Raw genomic sequence first — 22695 nt, forward strand, 5'->3', positions numbered from 1 at the left:
GAAAGCCTTAGGGAGGCCCACCATTAGAGTCAAGCTGACCTACAGGGGAGAGCTGCAGATGTTCCCGCCCTTCCTCTGTAACAGCCGTTCTCAACCTTCCTAATGCCACGCCCCTTTGATACACTTCTAGAATCATATTGTGGTGACCCCCCTCAGCCACAAAATTACCTCACTGCTACTTCATAACTGTCGTTTTGCTACTGCTATGAGTTATAATGTAAGTATGCTTTCGGATGGTCTTAGATGACCCCTGTGAAAGGGGGTCGCGACTCACAGGTCGAGGGACACTGCTGTACAAGTGAGGCTGAAAGTTACTTTCAGAAAAAAGGCATGGCAGGAAGCTGAGGTGAAACTGAAGACGTGGGGAAGAAGAGAAGGGCGGTGTAGGTCACACAACAGTGACATGAGCTCTGGAGACAAGTCAGGCAGATTGGAGTGTGGATTCTGTCCCTTCACACTTGTATGACTGTGTCACGTTCATCTTTCACACAGTGCTAACAATGCTGTGGACATTGAGGATCACATGGGATTAACACACAGAGGTGACTGGTCCAGGCCTTGCACCATAGTAAAATGACAGCCAGGATCAGCCTTTATGAATAAGACTCGATGGACCTTTTAATATTTCATGTGGCTGTGAATATATTGTTCCATTTCACTAAAAGATCCCCCAGCTTGTGCTTGGGGAAAGTATGGCTTGGAGGTGGTATCTGTTTGCAGTGGTGGTGGGCATCTTCTGCCTCTGCTGCTTCTCCACCATACTCTGATGCTAGGTCCCCAGAGCCCAAGACACTTCTGCTGAGGGACCTACTGAATGCACACAGGCTGGCTGCAGGGATGGCTCCCATCTCCACCGTGACCGTTCTTTTGTGTGGTCTGTTGGCCATCTGAGGATTCGGCTCCCAGGGTATTGCACTGCACCATTTACTATGCTGACTCTTGTCTTGGAGGCTTTGTGCGTTGCCAGTCCCTGGCCAACACAGTTTTCAGAAGGCCAGCTTCCCCTTGTGTTGTTCACTCATGGCCCAAACTAAACTAAGAAGTGTGATTGTTCGGAGCTTCTGAGGTTGAGGACTCTTGATTTACTTTCAAAGATTCAGATACCAAATGTGAACTTGGCAAGCCCACCCTTCCTAAGTCGAGTCAAATGCACACCGCTGTCTTTGCCAGGGTTGTGCTTCCAAAAGCAGTCATTGCCACCCTCTGCAGACCGTTGGCTGCCTTTGTTTCAGAAGCTGTGTGGTCCCTGGAAGAACTTAGAGCTTCAGTCATGTGGTTTCCAGGGCCCACGGCCTCATGCTCAAAGCTGGATGGATGCACAGACCCCAAACTTGGTGAGGTCAGATGAGGTACCAGATCTGAAAGGCATTACTGTTGTAGATTACTGTAAAAATATAAAGCATTTTAAATATGCATTGGTGAAAAAAATTGGAGAATTGGAGTTGAATCTAGAATCTTAGTATATTTTTAAATGTTATTTTATTAATTAAAACAATGAAACATGAAAATTTTTATGTGAGTTTTGCTTACATGGATGCTTACGAGTACATGCAGTACTCAGAGAGGCCAGAAGGCGGCGCTGGATTTCCTGCTTGTGAGCTGCACGTGGGTGCTGGGAACTGAGCTTGGGTCTTCTGGGACAGCAGCCAGTTCATCTCTCCAGTTTGTAGTTAATTATTTCTTAACACTGGGAATTGAACCCAGGACTTCAAGTGTGGTAGGCAAAGCTATTGTGCCTAGCCAGAGATTTTTTTTTTTAAACAAAAAAAACCTTGAGATAGGATCTTACTACATAGCTCAGGCTGGCCTTGTACTCCTGATCTTCCTGCCTCTTGGCTCCTAAGTACGTGTGTACCATCACACCTAGCTGAATATGTACAAGAAGGTCCTATCTCCTTCCTTCCTTCCTTCCTTCCTTCCTTCCTTCCTTCCTTCCTTCCTCCCTCCCTCCCTCCCTCCCTCCCTCCCTCCCTCCCCCCTTCCCTCCCTTCTTCCTTCCTTTCTTTTTTCTTTTTAGATTTATTTTTTATGTAGACAGCGTTCTACTGGTATGTATGATTGCAGGCCAGAAGAGGACACCAGATCTTATAAATGGTTGTGAGCCACCATGTGGTTCCTAGGAAATGACCTCAGGACCTCTGGAAGAGCATTCAGTGCTCTTAACCATCTCTCCAGCCCCAGGGGGCCCTATGTCCTTTGTCACCTCTAGATTATGAGATTATGACGTGTAGTATTTCCTCAGGCTTGCCTGTGTGCGCTATTTAATGTTGCCATTGTGAAGGGGGAGGAGAGGGGAGCTTGATTGAATCATTAAGTCATGGGCCTGAGACAGAAGAGTTGCTTTGAGTTGGAGGACAGTCTAGCCTATGGAGTAGGACCCCACTCAAAGAGAAAAGGAAAGAAAGATGCAGCTAGAACATTACTGAGGCGTGAGATGGAAAGATGCTCCACCAGTTGAGAGCACACTGGCTGCTTTTCCAGAGGACCTAGATTTGAGTCCCAGAGCCCATGCGGTGGCTCATCACCATCAGTAACTCCAGTTGGGGGTGTGTCTGTGGGGGTGTCCACCAACCTCTTCTGGCCTCCGCAGGCTCCAGGCACCCACATGGTACAGAGACCTACATGCAGGTGAAACACCCACACACACAAAATAGCAGGAGAGAGATCCTGAAGTTCTGGAAGGATGCTTCTGTTGTATGCAGCGCAGGCTCTGTGGCCCAGACCCGGCCTCTAAGCCTCTGCTTCTAAGCTGGCCGTTACTCCCAGTCCCTGCATCCACACCACATGGCCTTCCCAGTGGTTTTGCAGCTTCCTTTCGGTTTGGAGCCTGGATCACTGGAGCCATGGAAACCAATCCTCTGTGGCACTTCCTTCAGAGCACATCAACTGGATCACTCTTGCTCTCTGTCTGTGGCCTGGGGACCATTTTTGCCCGCATATACTTACACAAAAAATATTTATTTTTATTTTATTTTATTTTATTTATTTATTTATTTATTTATTTATTTATTTATTTTGTTTTTTTGAGACAGGGTTTCTCTGTATAGCCCTGGCTGTCCTGGAATTCACTTTGTAGACCAGGCTGGCCTCAAACTAAAAAATCCGCCTGCCTCTGCCTCCCAAGTGCCGGGATTAAAGGCGTGCGCCACCATGCCTGGCCAAAAAAATTTTTTTAATTAAAAAAAAAAAAATTGGACTTTTAACCCTGGTGCTTGGTAGGCAGCAAGTTTGAGACCAGCCTGGTCTACAAAGCGAGTTCTAGGACAGGAAGGGCTGTTACACAGAGAAGAAACCCTGTCTCAAAATACCAAAACAACAAATTTTGTATGTGTGTTTTGCCTGCATGTATATCTGAGTACCACTTGCATGCCTGGTGCCCCGAGAAGCTGGAAGCCAGTGTTGGAACTCCTGGACCTGGACTTATAGAGAGTTGTGAGCCACCACTCTGGGAGTGAATGCTCTTAACTTCTGAGTCATCTCTCCTGCCCCCCATATATATATACACTTCTTAAAATAATTTTCAAAAATTTTATTCAGTCTTGGACAGATGGCTCATCAGGTAAAGATCATGTAAAATCTGTCACCTGAGTCCAATTCCTGGAACACAAGTTGTCCTCTGACAGGGCTGGAGAGGTGGCTCGTGGGTTAAAGAGCACTGGCTGCTCTTGCAGAGGAGCTGATTTTCGTTCCCTGTACTCACGTGGCAGCTCACAGTTGTCTGTACCTCCAGTTCCATGAGAATCTAACACCCTCCTCTGGCTTCCATAGGCACTGTGTGTAAACCATGTATGTACATTTACATACATACACATTTATATATGTTCATTTACATGTATGTAATCAGGCAAAGCACTCAGATAAAATAAAAAATCAAGTAAATTTTAAAAAGTCCTCTAACATCTACACAGATGCCCTCCCCATCCTGTGTACATACACAATTATAATGCTTTTTTTTTCCATTTTTTATTAGGTATTTAGCTCATTTACATTTCCAATGCTATACCAAAAGTCCCCCATACCCACCCACCCCCACTCCCCTACCCACCCACTCCCCCTTTTTGGCCCTGGCGTTCCCCTGTACTGGGGCATATAAAGTTTGCAAGTCCAATGGGCCTCTCTTTCCAGTGATGGCCGACTAGGCCATCTTTTGATACATATGCAGCTAGAGTCAAGAGCTCCAGGGTACTGGTTAGTTCATAATGTTGTTCCACCTATAGGGTTGCAGATCCCTTTAGCTCCTTGGGTACTTTCTCTAGCTCCTCCATTGGGAGCCCTGTGATCCATCCATTAGCTGACTGTGAGCATCCACTTATGTGTTTGCTAGGCCCCGGCATAGTCTCACAAGAGACAGCTACATCTGGGTCCTTTCAATAAAATCTTGCTAGTGTATGCAATGGTGTCAGCGTTTGGATGCTGATTATGGGGTGGATCCCTGGATATGGCAGTCTCTACATGGTCCATCCTTTCATCTCAGCTCCAAACTTTGTCTCTGTAACTCCTTCCATGGGTGTTTTGTTCCCAATTCTAAGGAGGGGCATAGTGTCCACACTTCAGTCTTCATTCTTCTTGAGTTTCATGTGTTTAGCAAATTGTATCTTATATCTTGGGTATCCTAGGTTTGGGGCTAATATCCACTTATCAGTGAGTACATATTGTGTGAGTTCCTTTGTGAATGTGTTACCTCACTCAGGATGATGCCCTCCAGGTAATGCTTTTTTTTTTTAAAGAAAATTAATTATGCAGTATTCTGCACAATCTCAATTGGAAGGTCAATGTGAACACATTTAATATGAAAATTTGAAAACATAGGAAATCCATTACAGCTTCTTTAAGTGCATCTCTTCCTCCTCATCCTGGGCCGTGTGTTGAGACTTTTTTTTAGAGATAACGCTATGTACATGCGTGCATGTGTGAGTGTATGTGTTTGCATATGTGCAGAGACCAAGGGTGCTGCTGGCATCCTCTTTAGTCAGCAGAGCACAGCCCTGACGGCCCACAGTGCTCCAGATGAGACACTGGTTGGGATGGACGCAGAGAAATTTGTGTTTCACAGGGACTTAGCACTTACCAGCATCCGTTTCCATCCCCACACCCCCTGTAGATGCTTATCCTAAGGCAGCTTGTCCTTTGTTGGTGGTCCTTATTCATTCTCGACTGTACAACTGTGTGTGTGAGCATCCTAAAGGCAGGCTCTGAAGGTCAGCAGTGGCCTTCCGCATGGAGGTGGCATCAGGAACTGATGGGAGCCTCACAGATCCATTACATTTGATAGGTGAGGTTTAAACACAGAGGACCTTTGATTGACACACATCTCTTCTGGGGATGGACTGGTAAGGAAGTAGAGGCTCTCACCCTCTGGGTGGGATAAGAGTTGGGGTGTGTGTGTGGGTGCTTTTGAAGTAGGCTGGGGAGCATCTGTTGTGATTTGGGGTAGAGAGTGGATTAGCTTATGTTCTCAGGCTGATTAATTTTAGGAAAGAAAACATATGGACACAGTATTTTGAAATGATTTCCTTAAAAGCTCTGTGCCCACGTACCCTCTGGAAAGTCTTCATGTTCCCATAGAGGGATTCTTACATCCACTTGATTTGACTCAATGCGCCTTCCTGTAACTAAGCAACACTTTCCTTTTAGTGATTCGGAAGAATTTTGCACATAGCGTGCATGTTAAAGAAAGCAGAGCCTCTGTATTTATACCGTGCGTTACTTCATATGTCAAGCAAGAAAAATTCCTTGGGGGGGGGGGCGGGGCAGATGTGGTAGAGACAGCATAGCACCATAGTTGACTTCTCCATTTGCACACAAAATTTGTTCCCGTTGAAGCAAATCATTGTGTACAGCCCTGGTGTACAGCCTTAGCTTTTAAACTGAGATTAAAACGGATTCCTCAAAAGGATGTGAGTCTCCGCAAGGTCGTACATATAAAGCCCTCCTTACAGTACACAGCATATACCAACTATTGAATAAATATCCGTTGTTAATTTAGGTATTGCTGTGTTTGCCAGCATGGGTAAGCTAAGATGGTGGTGGAATAGCTACTGCTATTCCAAAGACAATGTGTAAACTGTGGAAGAACGAGTTCTGGAAAGGCCATGGCTCTGAGTGATACTTTTTGGATATTTCAGGATACCTTGTCATTACATAATGTAGATGAACGATGTCCGGCTTGCCATGGGCTCACTTGCGCAAAACATATGTAAAGATATGACTTCCAGTAACAATACCAAAACACCTTACTTGGTCCTTGTGTGGGCAATCGTCTTACTGGGTTACACGGTTTTAATCCCAGAGGAGTTGTCTCTTGACATTAAACTGTCCAAACAGTATTTATATCTGAGGCTGCCCTGCAAGATCACTTACCCTGCAGAGCCGTTTAAAAGTAGTTAATGACAGAAGCGACGTGACTCGGCCCTCATGAGTGATCGCCTAAGTTCGACCCATGCTGTCATGGTTTATGGAGGAAGGCAGTTTGTCCATACCCAGCGTCCACCACAGCAGGTAATTTGAAATGAAACGAGACAGTTTCTACAAGCAGATTGATTTGGGAATCTTGCCTGTTCTTCCCTTTGACCCTTGACAAGTTGACACTACAAAGATTGTGACTTTAAAAAATGATTGGGTGCAAATACATTTAGGTAGATGATTTACTGTGCGCTGAAGCAAGGACAGTGGCCGAGGTGATGCTGCGAGGGAGGTGACTGTAAACTTTAACAACTCAGGTTTTATGTTTCTGTAGCTTATTAATTATCCCGCCAGGTAAATCTACTGATAGCCCTACATCAAGTAGTTTATATTCTTGGCAAGAGACCAGGGACCTGATTTTCTGGTGAGAGACTTGGCACCCAGTTTCAAGACTAAGTGATGTGGTACTCATATTAACCTTCATTGATATTGCAGGTGCTGGTCGCCATCTTCGTAGGATCTCAAAGCATGAACGTGAAGTGAGATAGCTATCTCAGTTTGTGATCTCTCTCTCTCTCTCTCTCTCTCTCTCTCTCTCTCTCTCTAGCATACAGAGGAATAAATGCTAAATATGATTAAAGTAATGATAAGCTTAATTACACACACACACACACACACACACAGAGTTAAGGAGTTAAGGACTTGCCAGGGATATCTAAAAGGAAATTCTGCTCTGAATTAACACATTTTGGGGGCTAGAGATCTGGCTTAGTGGCACTCACTGCCCTCTGGGTGGACTCAAGCTTGGTTTCCAGCACCCACGTCAGGTGACTCACAACTCTCTGCAAGTCCATCTCCAGGAGACCAGATGCCTCCACAGGGACTTGCACTCATATGTGTACATATCCACATGCATAGATACACACCTACATATAGTTAAAAATAATAAGAATGAATCTTAAAAATGAGTTAATGCACTCTTTTAGAATCCTTTGAAATTGCATTGAGATTTCATTGTCCTCTGTAGCAGTGTGGCTGGAACCCAGAGCCTTGAGAATTCAGGACAAGCACTTTATGTCTGATCTGCATCCCCCAACTCCACATTTAGGTTCTTATAACAAATCTATTCTATATATCTATATCTATCTATAACTATATCTCTATATCTCTATCTATCTATATATGAGAGAGAGAGAGAGAGAGAGAGCGCCTAGAGCTTGCTATGTAGGGCCAGGCTAGCTTTGAGATCCTCCTTTCTGCCTTTGCCTCCCAAGGACTATGATCTATCAACATAATTTAAAGATGAAGTATTCTCTAAAGCAGGCACCAGGAAGAGCCTTTGAAACATGTTATTCCAGGTGTGGAAGGGCACACCTGTAAATCTTGCAGAGGAGGGTAAGATCTATGAGTTCAAGTCCAACCTGGCCTACATGGACAGGAGTACACAGTGAGGTGACCCCCCCTCCTCAAAGTTATCTCATCTATAATCATGAAGTGCTTATGGCTACATATCTACATGAAGTGCTTATGGCGTTCTGCCTGCATGCGTGTCTGCGTGAGAGTGTCAGGTCTCCTAGAACAGGAGTTATAGATGGTTGTGAGCTGCCATGTGGGTGCTGGGAATTGAACTTAGGTCCTCTGGAAGAGCAGTCAGCTCTTCACTAATTACTCTTTAGAGACAGGGTATTGTGTAGTTCAGGCTGGCCTTGAGCACTGTCTCCTTAGTGCTGGGATCCTGGGCTGTCCTACCAGGCCTCCTGATAAATGAACTTGGTAACAGAGAATTGTTGATGGGTTAGCGTTTAGCTCCGGGCCAGGCATTACAGGCCTCCATACTTGCTAGAGAAATATCCATTCTGCGAGGATGGGAAACCTTGGGCTATTCTCTGTAGCTTTTGTTCCTTTCTGTCTTTCTATTTACCTGCTTTGTTTGAAATATAAATTGAAGATGCTCTTAAAAAAAATGGAACAGTTTCCCCATTGGTCTCTGTTTAAATTATTTACTGCCCTTTCGAGCCGTATCTTCATTGAACTATGTTAAAAGTATTTTGCTGAAATGTTTCTTTATGTTGTCCATCGGGTTTAATAGACGTCCCATTTAATAAGCTCTCTACCTGTAAGGATAGACTATTTGACCTCTATGCCCTGCTACTGCTAGACATAGTATAAGATTGCTTTGTGAAATAAAGCTGTCGGTAACATCAACAAAATAAAAAATGATCGTATTCCAATACTCTCCGCTGAGTACTCTGACAGCGCTGAAATATGGAATAAAATTGAAAGTAGATTAGTTTTGGGTCTTAAGTCATGTTTTGACAAGAAATAAGAGAGGAGAACATATCTTTGAACTTTTAGTTTTAAAGTTTTTAATGAAAATATTTATCATTTTGTAAGCTTCCTTCTTTCTTTATCGCATCTAGGCCGTATGATCTTAAAACAATCCGTTCTCTGATTGTGAGGGACATAAATACTGCTCTATCTTTATACTAAATATCATAAAGGAGACGCGCACAGGGCATGGCAGCTTGACACTTGTAAGTTAAGGAGTGTCATGCTAATAAAAAAAGCTTATTGAAGAGGTTGGGAAATCAGTCATTAATAAGCTACATATTTCCAGGGTATGTAGAGCATGTAAATACTGCAGACAAGCAGGCTGCGTTTGCTGTATTTCTAAACTCACCCTTCTGGAATGGTTTGAATCTGAAGAGGAAGAATAAATATGTCACGGGGGAGAAGGCCTTGCTGGCGATTGCTTCCAACCTGGAGGAATGTCAGAACTGCCTAGACATGCAGATTGTGAAACGCCTTGCCTTTCGCTTCTTTGGTTACATATTAATCAAATGAACTCCCGAGGGAGAGTGGTATGGATGGTTGGCAGAGAGGGCTGGCCGAGTGGGTGACTCTCCCCCCACTCCCCCACCCCAGGCAGCTGCAAACATCCTGGGCCACCAGATTCGGGGTTGTGGCTTCCTTGAAGGTACAGAGCCTCCCTCCTCCTCTTCCTTTCCTATGCAGAAGGTTCCCAGAGGGCTGCCTTAGCAGTGTGCACCTCACTCGGAACATCTCTATTTGTGTGCTTTCCCACAGACTGGGGGCTAGCCCCTCCCTGCCTTCCTCATTGTGTCCACTTGAGGCAAGGCTGGGCACGAGAGCCTTCAATGACAGCTTCTCAGATGGACATCTCTGCCGACGGTCCCCTCCTAAGCCCACCTAAGTGTGAGTCACATGCTAGCCTAAGCCCACCATGCTAGCGCGTGACTAAGACGAGCTAGAGCCCTTGAGAGATTCTTACTGTTTTCAGTAGTGAAAAGGGCAATTCTGTGTGTTTGTATTTTTTTTTAATCATATTTATGATTGAGTCCAGCTCATGGATGCTCTCTCTCTGAGCTACATTCCTTCCTTCTTTATTTTAAAAGGTTAGTTTTATCATTTTTTATTCTCATGTCTGTATGCATGTGAGTGTAGGTACCCTCAGAGGTCAGAAGCAAGCTTTGGATCCTGGGGTACTTGGGTGACAGGGGGTTCTGAGCTACCCAGCAAAAGTGCTGGGAACTGAATTTAGGTCCTCTGTAAGAACAGCAAGTGTTCTTAATTGCTCAGCCATCTCTCTAGCTCCTTTGTTTAAGTTATTTCATTGTAGCCCAGTCTGGCTTTGTAGGTGTGGGTGGCACTGAACTCCCGAAGGAGCACTTAGTGAGGAGTCCTGCACCTCCTGCCTGGCCTTAGTGTAAGTGTTTATAAGGTCTCAAACAATCTTTCCTTAGATGTTTTACAGCTGTTCCCATGAAGAACATTTTAAAAATGTAGATGGCTGGCAGATTGCTGAGTTCAAGGCCTGCCTGGTCTACAGAGTGAGTTCCAGGACAGCCAGGGCTACACAGAGAAACCCTGTCTTGAAAAACAAAAACGGACAAACAAAAAACAAAACAAAACAAAAACTCAAAAAATCACTTTAAAGCCGGGCGTGGTGGTGCACACCTTTAATCCCAACACTGGGGAGGCAGAGGCAGGAGGATTTCTGAGTTGGAGGCCAGCCTGGCCTACAAAGTGAGTTCCAGGACAGCTAGGGCTATACAGAGAAACCCGGTCTCGAAAAACAAAACAAAACAAAAAATGTAGATGGCCACATGAGATAGCTATTTCCTGGTAGTGGAAGTCAATGCTAAAGTGTGCGGTCCTGGAGCAGAGCCCCTTCATTTGTTCCATTACATGGTTTTAACCTTGACTTTGCTAAATAGTGTCTTTAAACAGGACAGTGAATTACTGTGGTCATTAGGTTGGTGTCATTTGTCACCCTTGATGGCGACTTGGCTTCTGAATATAGAAGGCTGTCAGGCCTCTCGCTATATAGTTGTCAGTGATCCAGACCAAATATACATGCATGCTTTAGTCAAATGTCAGACTCCAGAAAGGTCCTGAGCATACGTAGTGGGAGGGTCAGAGTGGGACAGCTTGCCTGATGAGCATGTCCTTGGCACAGAGATAAGCCAGGAACCGAGGTGGCTGTGTAAGAGTGGAAAGAGGCAACAAAACCCAGAAGGGAGATACATTGTATCTAGAAGATAACAGCAAGGAGAAATATTGGCGGAAAAATAAAAAGGGTTCTAACAGGGACAGAGATTTGGGAAACAGTTCGCTGTGAGGAGCTATGTAATGAAGCAGAGAGAGGGAGACATGACACTCATCTCTATGAGCGGCTCCAGTGTCCGGCTTGCTGGCTGTAGCTGTAGCACCTTTAGCAGATGGGACTTTTGCCAGGGCCAAAATCTAATCTGTAAAATGGGATGTTGATGTGGGCGGAGACTGGAGGGGCTTGGTAGGGCGGCTGCTACACTGCAGCTGCTACACTGCAGCTGCCCTCCGGACCTGCTCACCTCCTCTTCTGTCCTCTTCCTTCTGGAACAAGGATGTCAACTTCTCTTCAGATCTGAAGAATCTGAGGAGGCCCATTCCATCCTTGTGAAAGGAATTTCTACAAGTTTCTTATTGTCAGTAAGCAAAAGTTCTTATTATTCTCAGGCGTTCGTCGTATGTTTGAAGGACTCTGAACTAGAGCTTAATGTCAATTTACTTGATTTATTTATTATTTATTAGGGATCAATCAGAGGGTCTTGCCATACTCAGCACTTAACGTTCACCTTGCTCTTGCAAAAGACCTGAGATAGGTTCCCAGCATCACGTGGGTAGCTAGCTTATCATCACGTGAAACTTAAGGACTGGGAGAGTGGACGCTCTGGTCTCTAGAGGAACTTGCACTCACGTGCACATACAAAGACACACATGCATACACATAATTTAAAAAATAAATGAGCATATGATTTTAAAATATTTTTCAGTAGCCCCTCATTGTTTGTTCTGTAAAAACAAGTATTTGTACAAAAGGCATTGATGCCGATGGGTAATAAGAAAAACAATACCGAGGCTGGAGAGATGGCTCAGTGGTTAAGAGCACTAACTGCTCTTCCAGAGGTCCTGAGTTCAAATCCCAGCAACCACATGGTGGCTCACAACCATCTGTAATGGGATCGGATGCCCTCTTCTGGTGTGTCTGAAGACAGTGACAGTGTACTTACTCATCATATATATAAAATAAATAAAATCATTAAAAAAAAGGGAAGGCATAACATAGTTGGAATATCCTATGAAATGATATCATAGTGGTACATATATCTGTTTGTTATGTTCCAGGCACCGTTCAATGTGTCTTGATATACATCAGCTCATTTAAATGTAATAAGAAGCCAGTAGTATAATGATTACCCTTATAGTCTGAGGACTCTTAGGGACAGACGGCTATGAAATATGTCTGTGGTCTTTCAGGAAGAGCTAGGATTCCAAACCAGGAGGAAGGCTCAGCCTTGAGTGCTGGCAGATGCCTTTAGTAGAAGGTGGATCTCGGTGAGGTTGAGGTCAGCTTGGTCTATATCGTAAGTTCCAGACAGCCAGGGCTCCTGTTCTCATTCTCCTGCCAGCAAAACAAACACACGAACAAATAAGTAAGCAACAAGCATGCACCAACCAACCAACCAAGCAACCAACCAACCAACCAAGCAACCAACCAACCAACCAAGCAACCAAGCAACCAACCAACCAACCAACCAACCAAAAAACCAACCAACCAACCAACCAACCAACCAAAAAACCAACCAACCAACCAACCAACCAACCAAAAAACCAACCAACCAACCAACCAAAAAACCAACCAAAAAACCAACCAACCAACCAAAAAACCAACCAACCAACCAACCAACCAACCAACCAACCAACCAAGCAAGCAACCAACCAAGCAACCAACCAACCAACCAACCAACCAACTAACCAACCAACCAACCAACCAACCAAGCAAAAAACCCTAATCCAGGAACTCTGGTGTCAGAGTCATGATTCTTTTTTGTCATTGTTGTTTCCAGTCAGGGTTTCACTGCAGCCCTGGCTGTCCTGGACCGTGAGCTGTAGACCTCAAACTCAGGAGATTCACCTGCCTGCACCTGGAGTGCTGGGATTAAAGGCCACCAAGGCTGGCCTCCAGGATTCTTTTAAAAATTTTTTTTAATTAATTAATTAATTAATTAATTAATTTTTATTTATTCACTCTATGTCCCGCTCACTGCCCCCCTCCTTGTTACCCCCTCCCTTAATCCTTCCTCCCTCCCCCATCCCCTTCTCCTCTGAACCAGTAGGATCCTCCCTGGGTATCACCCTACCCTGGTACTTCAAGTCTCTGTAGGGCTAGGCATGTCCTCTCCCACTGAGGCCAGAGAGGGCAGCCCAGCTAGAAGAACATATCCCACATACAGGCAACAGCCTTTGGATAGCCCCCACTCCAGTTGTTAGGGACCCACATGAAGGTCAAGCTGCACATCTGCTACATATGTGTGAGCAGGCCTAGGTCTAGCCTGTGTATGTTCTTTGGTTGGTGGCTCAGTCTTTAAGAGTCCCAAGGGTCCAGGTTAGTTGACTCTGTTGGTCTTCCTGTTGGAGTTCCTATCCCCTTTGGGACCCCCAGTCCTTCCTCCTATTCTTCCATAAAAGTCCCAAGCTCCATCCACTGTTTGGCTGTGGGTGTCTGTATCTGTCTGAATCAGCTGCAGGGTGGAACCTCTCAGAGGATAGCCATGTTAGACTCTTGTCTGTATGGTTCAGGATCTGAAGGTTTGATGAGGATGGCAGGAGAGGTGATGGGTACCCCTGGGACAGCAGGGTACTCAGAGCCCCATGATTCTTATAAAACCTGGCACAAAGCACTGTTTCTTAATTCACTCTTCAACTAACCAGCCAGCCAGCAAACCAACTAACCAACAACTCACCCATCCACCCACCTAACCAACCAACCCACCAACCCACCAACCAACCAACCAACCAACCAACCAACCAACCAACCAACGTATTTATGTGGTCTCGACTGGCAAGATGGGAACTAGAATAGGGGTTAGAAAGAGATAGTGTTGGCTCAGCAGTTAAGAGCACTGACTGCTCTTCTGAAGGTCCTGAGTTCAAATCCCAGCAACCACATGGTGGCTCACAACCATCTGTAATGAGATCTGACTTACATATAATAAATAAATAAATAAATAAATAAATAAATAAATAAATCTTAAAAAAAAAAAAAAAAACAGGACAGTGGTGGCACACGCCTTTACTCCCAGCACTTGGGAGGCAGAGGCAGGTGGATTTCTGAGTTCAAGGCCAGCTTTGTCTACAGAGTGAGTTCCAGGACAGCCAGGGCTATGCAGAGAAACCCTGTCTCAAAAAAAAGAAAAAAAAGAAAAAAAGATTGTGCCTTCATGTAATTTACAGATAACTGAGGGAAGCAGGTATTCAATACTCAATTCATGAATATCTTAGTAATTACTCATATAATTCTAATATCGCAGTGGAAGACAGAGGTAGCAGGTAGGTACTGGAAGGAATTTGATCTAGCAAGACCCTTGAGGAAATGTGGAGTTGTATCTGAAAGATGAAGTCCAGCATCAAATGGGAGCTGAGCCTGTTCTTCCACGTTCCTGGGACAGGGAAGTCAGTGCCTGGGGAGATCACTCAGGTCAGTAGCAGCCCCGTGCTAGAGGAGACTGGGGCCACACAGGCGGACCTGTGTGGGCTGTGGAAGGGAGTTCCAGGTTCATCTCCCAGACCAGAAGAGTTTGCAGCAGGGAGAGGGGCTACCATTTGTTTCTTTGTTGCTCTTCTTACTACAGTGAAAAGGATGGATTTGATATGGGCCCAAGGTGGATGTGAGGAGCGGGATTTGGGGCCACTGCAGGGCTCAGGTATCATAGATGGAAAAGCTCAAGACAGAGGATGGCAGTGGATAGGGGTGGTGTGGAAAGATTCAAGAGGTTATTGGGAAGCAGAATTGACCAAAAGCATGAATGAATTAAAGAGAGGACAGTTGTTCCATAGTCCCTGAGCTTTGATTTTGGAGCTTAAGGAAGGTCTGTATTGATGGGGACCGTGGATAAGACCAGAGTGGGTCTGCCCTGGGAAAGCTGAGTTTGGAGTTGACATTGTGGGTTTAATGTTGCATAAATAAATAAATAAATAAATAAATAAATAAATAAATAAATAAAATAAAGTTTTAAAAAAAGTAAATTCCTTTAGCTGGACTTTTATAAGAATTGAATTCAAGAAGAGTTAGGAGCGGGCATGCTCAATACCTACCATTCTCTCATGAAACCGGGTTTTATAGGCGCGGGTTCATTTATTCCTCGTCCCTCATCATTTTATGTTTAAGAGCAAATGCACTTAAAACCACTGTTTGGAACATCGCTTTTACTAAAGAGGGGACCACTCTACCATCAGTGTAATTGCTTCGGCACTGTCTTCATGTAGACAGACTTGTGTAAGCCATCATTAATCCTTTGTATAATTAATGCATAAAATGCAGAGTTTCTATTACTGGAAAAGCAAACTCAAGCATCACGCTGGTAATATCAATAACATGCATTTGTAATTACATACTGTAGATAACTCTGAAAGCTACATTTTATTACATTAATAAAACAGAAAACCCCCTGAAGCCACCCAGAAGCAGGCAGCGGTGACGCTGTGAGAGCTTGCTGCTTTGTCTGTCAGGAGTCTGCAGGGCGCTGGTAGCCGGTCGGGACACACATACTACACAAAAGGATGATGTTCATATTTCTATTTTCAAAAATAGTATGAATTTACTATACAAATTAATGAGCTGGATTGTGACATTTTCATATGTGTGTCATGTTCTTTGATTATATTCCACCTCCATTACCCTTTTTTTTTTTTTTTTTTCTCCAAGACAGAGTTTCTCTGACTGTCCTGGAACTTACTTTGTTGACCAGGTGGATCTTGAACTCACAGAGATCAACCTGCCTCTGCTTCCAGAGTGCTGGGATTATAGGCGTGCACCTCCTGGCTTTTCTCTTCATTCTTCAAGGAATGCCCATACTGGCTTCCAGAGAAGCTTGGTCACGTTACATCCATCTCTATAGTGTAAGCATCCTTCCTTCCTCGCTAGTATTTGTTGTGATCTGTTTTCTGGGTGATAGCCATTCTTCATGGCATGACATAGAGGCGCGTTTGTTTTCTTTTCTCTTTTTAGACAGGGTCTTGCTCTGTATCCCTGGATGGTTGGAACCCATTCTATAGCCCAGGTAGGCCTTGACCATGAGGCAGTTCTGCGTCAGTCTGCTGAGTAGTTGATCACACACCTGTACCATGAGCTCTTGACATAATCTGCCCTTCTACTGACTGAAAATTTTCATGTGTCTCTTTTTCTTTCCAGATTCTGGATATCAATCTCTTGCTCAGTAGATAGGGGGGTAACATTTTCCTCCCATTTTGAAGCTTGTCTCTTCACTCTGGTAACGGTTTCCATGGCTATGCATAAACATTTTAACTTCATGTGGATCATGTTCAGGGCAGGACGAATGTTCAGGATGGACAAGACCAGTCGCTACTCCTTATGGAGCCTGTCACTCACACCATAGAGGAAGAAACCAGGAGGGCTATTTTGGGCAGTTCTAAGATGCTCCAAGGACTGAGTAAGTCTCTCTTCTAGACAAGACATGGGGGAAAAAATAGCTTCTTGGGGGGATGCAAGAGTGAAAGTCTCCAGATTTGGAGATCACTGGAGAACATTCAAACCATCTCAGCAGCTGGCTCCTGTGGTCAGTGCTTGCCTAGTGCTTAAGGAAGAGCTTGGGTTTCATCCCCGGCACTAGAGAAGACAGTGTCAGAGACGATGATGGCTCTGTGTAACCTACACTGTGTAAACAGAGAAGGCATTTCTACAAGCTAAACAAACCATGAAACCACGAATCCTCACACCCTCGTTACTATCTCATGGTGATCCAAGATCCAGAGCCTGTCAGAAGCAGATGGAGACACAACCCAGAACACCCACAAGCCATTCCCATCCAATTTACCCCAGAAATGCAACTCTCTCTGACTGTGGGACAAGGTTAAAGGGTTTTGTTTTGTTTTTCTTTTTTTCTTTCAGTAGTTAACCACCAGATTTGAACCAAAAAACATTTAGTGTTTAAAAAAAAAAAGAAGAAGAAAGAAAGAAAGAAAGAAAAAAGAAAATAATTTCCAAGAATAATCTTGTATTTAAATTATTGTCCCAGGATGTATGATTTATTTGTACTGATTTTTCTCCCTACAGCACAAAACAATGAGGTTGCTTTGCTTGGGTATACCGAGGGACTTTGGGCTGTCCATATTTGTCTACAAAAATCTATTGTGGGAATCGGAGAGACAGCTCAGTGGTTAAGAGAACTCGCTGTCCCTGCAACCACACAGCACCTGACAACTGGCCATAACTCTAGTTCTAAGGATACAATGTCCTCTCAGACTTCGGAGAGCACCAGGCATGCATGTGGTGCATAGACACACATGTGAGGAAAACGTTCATAGACATAAACTAAAGAAATCTTTCTAAAAAAGGTTTTATTTAAAATATGTATGTTGTGTTATTTTCATTCGTTTTTCTGGAGACAGGTCCAGGCCTTTGCAATATCCCCTAAGTGGTCTGTGAGCTCCCTTCCCCAGCATCTATGGAACATTTATGGACCAGAATATAAATAGGTTATGAATACAAATAGAGCCCTTTCTTCCCTTGCTGTGTATTTCCTCATATGGCCAACAGGTGGCAGCATAGACATCAACCGTCATCTCCCAGCCCCCATGCCCCCCATCTTCTGGACCTCAAATAAATTTGAGGAGTGAAATGTAATTTTTAGATCCCATTAGCAACCTAGCTTTGGCTTGCATAGATTGTGGACAAAGTATCTTATCAAACTGCCCTCAAAATCTCTGTGGAAGAATAAAGAGAGATTAAATAGCAGTCACAAATATGGAGCGACAGTATTTGATACGCTTTGTTAGTGAGAGAAAAAAAAAATACTCAGTTGCTTGAACCAAAGGTCCGCACAGACTGTAAAATCTTACAGACTCTCCCAAGCTGCGGTGAGTGCTTTACTCCCGAGCATCACAGTTTCAAACAGCATCTGTAATGAATGGCTTTAAGTACTTTTTCATTCACAAAAGCAAAACCATTTCTTGGAACCAACAGCGGAAAGACCTCTTTCACGTCTTCGGCTCCCCAGAGGGCTGTGTAGAACAGAAAAAAAGGGAAGCTGTCCTGCACTTGTGCCCCTGAGGGCTTTTAATTTTGATTATTAAGTATCACTTTCTGTATTACTTTTTATTTTTGTGAACTCTCGAGAACCCTGGAGGGGTTCCACCAATGGAGGGAGACATCCACCAATGTCTGTTATGAATTCTTTTATTTTTATTTTATGTGTTTTGTCTGCATGTATGTCTCTGTCAGGGTGTCAGATCTTGGAGTTATAGACAGTTGTGAGCTGCCATGTAGGTGCTGGGAATTAAACCCTGGGTCTTTAGACTCCTAACTGCTGAGCCATCTCTCCAGCTCCTATGAATTCATAACAATGTGTACATTAGCATTTTTTTTATCTTTAAGTTAGTTTAAATGTCAATATTTTAGGCAGAAGATTCTGGGTCCCTCCTTCCTCCAGGGTTTCTTTGTGTAGCCCTGGCTGTTTTGGAACTTGTTCTGTAGAGCAGGCTGATCTCAACTCTCACGCATCTGCCTGCCTCTGCCTCTCAGAGTGCTGGGATTAAAGGTATATGCCCCTACTGTCTAGCATTTCTGGGTCTTTTAAAAAAAGATTTATTTATTATTATAATCTAAGTATACTATAGCTGTCTTCCGGTGTACTAGGAGAGGGTGTCAGATCCCATTACAGTTGGTTGTGAACCACCATGTGGTTGATGGAACTTGAACTCAGGACCTTCAGAAGAGCAGTCAGTGCTCTTAACCGCCAAGCCATCTTTCTCCAGCCCCTGTTTCTGGGTCTTAATGTGGCTGATGACAATGATGTAGCTCAGGATTAACTTAATTGCTTACTGATATATGCCGTGTGCTACCTGTGATTCTTAGCTATGGAATTAAGCTTTCACTGAAGTCCAAAACAAGTCTGAGGTCAAGTGTCAATGGGACCAGGGCTTGGTGGGCTTGGTGAGGCCCATTGTGCCTATTGCTTCTTTTCCTTGAAAAGTTGCCATAAATTTCTGTTATTAGGGAGCATGGAACAAATAGATGGACCTTCAGTGTCGCCAGCTGTCCTGTAGGGAGAAGATGATAGATAGAGAGGGCCTGGTGACAGTTGACAAATATCAACAGAAGGGATGCAAATGTCTCGGGGAGAATAGAATTTGGAAACTGTTTGCCTGCCTGCTTGGGTTCATTTTTCACAGTCCAGTTCAAACTGTGAGGCTCCCTTGAAATGTAAAATAGCCTCGGGGCAGAACCCTGGAGCCAGGAATTTGCATCTGAGTTCAGCTTCTTTCAGATAATAATTACTGTTAGAAGGACCTCTGTGGGTCAATCCGCCACCAATCAATTAGTATTTATGGAAATGTGTTTTCTGTCTAGTCTTCCATTAAATGTTGTGAGCAACAGGAGACAAACTGAACCCTAATCCCCCTGTTGTATTCCTGTTGTCCTGCTGTGTGGGGCCTGGGTAGAGAGTGAGCGATGGGAGCCGGGTGGAGGCGGGAGTCAACACAATTGTTTAATGGTTATTTATTATATCAGTGCTGGGATTTGAACCTAGGGTCTCTGACTAGGCAAGTACTCTACCACTGAACTACATCTCCACAGTTCTCCCCCTGCCCCTTATATAAAATTTGAGACATCACTAAAATCTCCAGGCTAGCCTTGTACTTGGCAGTCCTCCTGTCAGCTTCCACCAGGCTTCCCTGGTTAGGTGTTTCAATGTGAGCCATTGTGGCTCAGGGACAAACTCTCTCTTAGACTTCTCTCCTCCCATTAGTCCCAGTGCCTGACACACCTGGAGTTGTTCCCGTTTATAAAATGTTTTTATAAAATGTTTTTATTGGATAACAGACCAGATGAGTTTCAGTTTGAAATTCCCTAAGCTGCTGTTTAGTTCTCAGGGGCGAGGTGTGTGTGTGTGTGTGTGTGTGTGTGTGTGTGTGTGTGTGTGTGTGTATTTTCCTGTTAACTGTGACCCAGAAGGCTGATGGGTCTGGACCAGGGTGGGTGGCCTTTTCTCCTGACCACTTCATCTGTCTATACCTTGGGGACTGTTTTAAAAGCTCCAGGTGTGGGGGAAAGGAGCGACGGACTCAACCAAAATGGAGTGCAGCACACTTTGATTTAATTTCTCCATAAAGGAAAAGGGCTCCTTTTCGGAACTTTTCTTATGCGAGATTCTGACATGTTGGCCCCATGTACTGTTACTTAGGGCAAAAAGGTAAAAACGAAACAAAAGCAACCCTCCCCCAACCTCAGCCACCCACGGATTTATAAAATTCACAAATAGCACTAAGGTTAGTGTATTTTCAGGTGTGGTACAGGTCTGTAATCTTAGCGGAGGCAGGTGAATTGTCTCTGAGCTTGAGGTCAGTCTGGGCTACACAGTCAATTCTAGAATAGCCTTGTCCATCAACTTCTTTGAAATTTTATTTATTCTGCATTTTGTTATTGTGGATTGTTTTAAAGATTTATATATTTATTTTATGTAGTATTTTATGTACTACGCCTTAGAAGAAGGCATCAGATCTCATTACAGATGGTTGTGAGTGTTCAGCAGTGGTGGCGCATGCCTTTAACCCCAGCACTTGAGAGGCAGAGGCAGACAGATTTCTGAGTTTGAGGCCAGCCTGGTCTACAGAGTGAGTTCCAGGACAGCCAGGGCTACACAGAGAAACCCTGTCTCGAAGGAAAAAAAAAAAAAAAGATGGTTGTGAGCCACCATGTGGTTGCTGGGAATTGAACTCAGGAAGAACAGTCAGTGCCCTTAACCGCTGAGCCATCTCACCAGCCCTGTGGATTGTTTTAAAAATTATGTAGGCTCTCATATAGCCCAGGCTGGGCTTGAGTTTATCTAGCAGCTGAAGATGGCCTTGAACTTCTGACCCTCCCATCTTCATCTCCCAAGCAGGGATTACAGACATGAACCACTGCTCTGGGTTTATGCAGAGCCTGGGATCCCCACCCCCACCCACCCCCTGGTCTCAGTGCCAGGCAGGCATGCCACCCATTGAGCCCCAGCCCATCCCTCAGAATGCTTCTTGACAAAACGCATATGACATTTGAAGCCCAGAAGGAGAATGTGCGAGGACTCTCAAATGCCCTGTAGGACTTAGGAAAAACTCAAGAAATGAATATGAATTCATTTATGCTGAAAATAACCACCACAAAGGAAGACAAACTGAACAGGAAACTGGAAAGGGGCTTGAAGGTGAGTTAAGGTATGATGTATCATTTTGGAATTGTAAAAAATGAATTTATTTATATGTTTCTATTGCTGTAGGGTCTCATGTAAGGGAGGCTGGCCTTGAACCTTGATCTTCCTGCCGCTGCCTCTCAAGAGTGACTGCCATCATACTTGATACATTTATTATTTTTGAATGTGCGTGTAATTTTACACCTATTTAGTTATTGAGAGAAATAATGTGTGTGTACATTTTCATGTGTGCGCTGAAAATAATCCTTCCAATTTTCACAAACACACACACACATACAAAGAGGCACAAGCACCATACAGCCAGTGTTGGCTCCTTGGAAATGAAAGTTCACCTGACTTGGCAGCAAGAGCCCTTAGTGCCTGTAATGTTCTCCATCCCACATTTATTTTATTTTATTTTTTTTATGTCACCCAAAAGTAACTAAGACCAAAAAAAAAAAAAAAAGGCAGCAGCAAGGTTTTAGGTAGTGAATGAACACATTGTTGGAAACAAGTTTTACAGAATTTTAACAGTGTGCTCAGGGCAACAGGTGTGAAATTATACAGGCACATCTCTGAGAATACATATTTTGGGCCCCACTTGAAATATGCGTCTTATTAAGATTCATGTTCTGCAATGTCTAAAACAGGCTGGATACAGCTCAGGCCCTTTATGTATAATTTAAGAATGGAAACCATAACAACAGTATGTGGGTAGGACGAATTTATTTTCTGAATGGACGAATTAGGTCATCGCCAGGCAGTTTTATCTGATGGGATTCCCTCCCTGTAGGTATCCAGGCAGGGAGCAACCACTCTGGCTGCCTTGGCAGAGAGGGTTGAGATGCTCAGCTGGATCGCCCGGGAAGGATGTGGTGAAAGTTGCCAGCGTTATTTTCAGAGGTGTTGCTGGCTGTACCGTTCCTCTGGTGTCTGCAAGACGGGTGGCAGCCTCTCTTTAGCATGCCCCACCTGTGGCCCCAGCTGTGGCAATGGGAAGCTAGTAAGCTTCCCTAAGATCAACAACAAAACCCACGAGCCTTGATTCTCAAAGAGCGGGTTAATTGCGTCAAGTACATGCGGTGTCACTTTGGGCTACAGAAGTGAGGTCTGACTTATCTAGGGCATCAGGCTAGACCCTAGGTGCTAGGGATGAGCATGGATCCTCTCAGCAAGATCACTTGAAACAGGGAGGGTTCACTTGGTGGGTTTCCAGAAGATAGGGGACCAAACTTAGACTCTTTGAGAGAGGGAGTGGGGGGCGCTGAGGAGGAACATGCAGGTTACCAGGACTGCCTTTTGGATGGGTAATAAAAGCCTTCCAGCGGCGTGCAAATGGGTTTGCAGATGAGATTCTTAAATGCAGGGTTGGGGTTCACTGAGGTTGGTTACCTGGGGCTGCCCCGCAAGGGGAGCCCACGAAATCCAACCTCACAGCCTTGCGAGGCAGCCCGGGATCTCTCCCACATCTCCGACTCGGTGGTCAGGCAAGGTCCTTCGAATACTGGGGCTCCGACTTCCGGTGCTTTAAGTCCTAAAGTTT

General features: G+C 44.4%; 1 long non-coding RNA gene across 1 annotated transcript in view; it reads left to right on the forward strand.

Moving 5' to 3' along the window:
- Positions 1-16914, forward strand: part of Platr22 (pluripotency associated transcript 22) — a 29518-nt gene extending 12604 nt beyond the window's left edge. The window contains exons 3-5 of the long non-coding RNA NR_037986.1: positions 15757-15864; positions 15978-16025; positions 16157-16914. This is a non-coding gene — a long non-coding RNA (pluripotency associated transcript 22). The remainder of the gene's footprint in view (positions 1-15756; positions 15865-15977; positions 16026-16156) is intronic.
- The last annotated feature ends 5781 nt before the right edge of the window (positions 16915-22695 follow it).

The sequence above is a fragment of the Mus musculus genome, chromosome 1 (assembly GCF_000001635.26).
Source record: "Mus musculus strain C57BL/6J chromosome 1, GRCm38.p6 C57BL/6J".
In the NCBI taxonomy this organism is placed as follows: Eukaryota; Metazoa; Chordata; class Mammalia; order Rodentia; family Muridae; genus Mus; species Mus musculus.